Source organism: Oryctolagus cuniculus, chromosome 19, assembly GCF_051225735.1.
Source record: "Oryctolagus cuniculus isolate XC-2025 breed Fujian yellow rabbit chromosome 19, ASM5122573v1, whole genome shotgun sequence".
In the NCBI taxonomy this organism is placed as follows: Eukaryota; Metazoa; Chordata; class Mammalia; order Lagomorpha; family Leporidae; genus Oryctolagus; species Oryctolagus cuniculus.
The window spans coordinates 33,633,565-33,635,499 of record NC_142885.1 but is presented as its reverse complement, the minus strand read 5'-3'; positions in this window follow the sequence as shown (position 1 = coordinate 33,635,499).

Sequence of the window (1,935 nt, the reverse complement as noted above, 5' to 3'; positions counted from 1 at the left end):
GTGATGTTCCCATGTGGAAAGACTTCTGTCAGCTTAATTGGAAATGTTTTAAGGGATTTGCAGGTAGAGGGATCTGTACCTGAGATCTGGCTCCAGTTCTCACATCAGGGGGACCTGGGCAATACTCACTCCACCTTGTTTTGTACATCAGCAGCAAGTGGAAATGCAACGCTTTCCTCACAAGTTGAATGCATTTGAAATAATAATCATCCCACCACGTGTGAATTCAGTGACATCAGAGGGTTCCAACCTGATAACTCCTTTGCTCTAATAAGTATGAGGAAGTATTACTTGTATACTTATTTAGTCTCTATAGAAATCAGAACAATTCTTGGTTCAGGGAAGAAAGCCTAAGCCATTGATTCCATCTTTCTAAGAGTAAAATATTCTCTATATGCATATATTGTGGGTCTAAAAGCCAAAAGTCTTCAGAGGGAATGCTAAGTATTAAAGAGTGGATTCCAGGAAAGCCATTCAAATGAAGACTCAAGTCTTGTACTTCTCTTGATATCCTAAAGGATAGTCTATGTCGCCGGAGTAGTTTCACGTCATATGGAAGAATGCTGCACATGCCCGTGCACTTTGCTCCTGATGATCCAGGAGTGCAGTCCTCTGTACAGGCAAATGATGCTGCAATGAATACTTCTCTGGTTCACTGATCGCTCTGCATGAACCAGTGAAACACAAACATTTAAACCTGGCTAAAAAGGTACTGCCTGTCCCTCTCCTGTAGGTGTGTTTGCTTCTGCTTACACTGCTGTCTCAAGGATTGCAGTGAGAATGAAATGCCATCACGTGTAGAGTACTTAGCCAGAGGCCTGGCATATGCTACTCAAGTAGTTGTTACTGTTATAATGATCTTTTACTAGCACTGCCCAAGCTCATCCTTGTGTGAGATTGAGATATGTGACTTTGTGCTCCCCATGATTGTCATTTTGACAAGGAAGGTTTTGATATATATTACTTTCTGCCACTGAATGTCAAGTCCACTGACACAAGAAAATAAATTTTAAAAGAAACCTTTCATTCATCTCACAAAATGATACCATTATACAGTGTCTTTGGGAGACAGTGTAGGGTGGGTAGAGAGGCTTTAGAAGGTATTTGATCCATTCCACTTCTTCCTTTACTTGGAGAGGAATATTCAGCATCCCAATGTCAGTCCCCTTGCCACCCCAAGTTAGATAAGTCCAGCAGCTGAACGGAAGAAACCTGGACTCCAGGAGAGTCCCCTAAGTCTGAGGTTCATGAAAGCTGGTTGGGAATGGAAGCCAAGAAAGTGAGAAGGTGGGTGCTCCCACCACAGTATCAGCTTGTACTGCACGTGCACACGGTGGATCACCAGGCACCACAAAAGCATGCTCAGTGTTAACAGTGATTTTTAGTGGAATTCAGCCATCATTCAATAGGATGCAACCATATAAGAAAAAAAATCTATCAGTTAACATTGCATAAGAACTACCACTGGGCCCTGTTCAACTCTATATGTGTTGGAACCAAAGGAAAACATCTGAAAAGTAGCATCAGGTTCATATCTATTCTAGACATAGATGGTGACTATGTGTATGCAGGAGAATATAGATAAACTATTGGAGTGCCTTGGTATCTTTAAAATGATCTCTTTTGGGTTTAGAACAAAACATGCAAGTGACAAGTAGGAAATGCTGTATTTAATGACACTGAAAACAAAACAATGCCCCCAAAGTCTGAGGAAGGACTTAGGATGTCGGGAGGTCTAACTGATTTTAGTAGTGTAAAATGGCAACATGCTGCCTGTGTGAGGGAAGAGAAGCCATTACAACATTGAGTAGAGCCAAAAATATTTTGAGACAGGACGGGACACAAATTATTTTTTCATTCTGTACATGCTTTACTCTGCTTTCTGACCCTACACTATTTAATGGCTATAGAAAGGCTTGCAGAAACCCAGAGAAG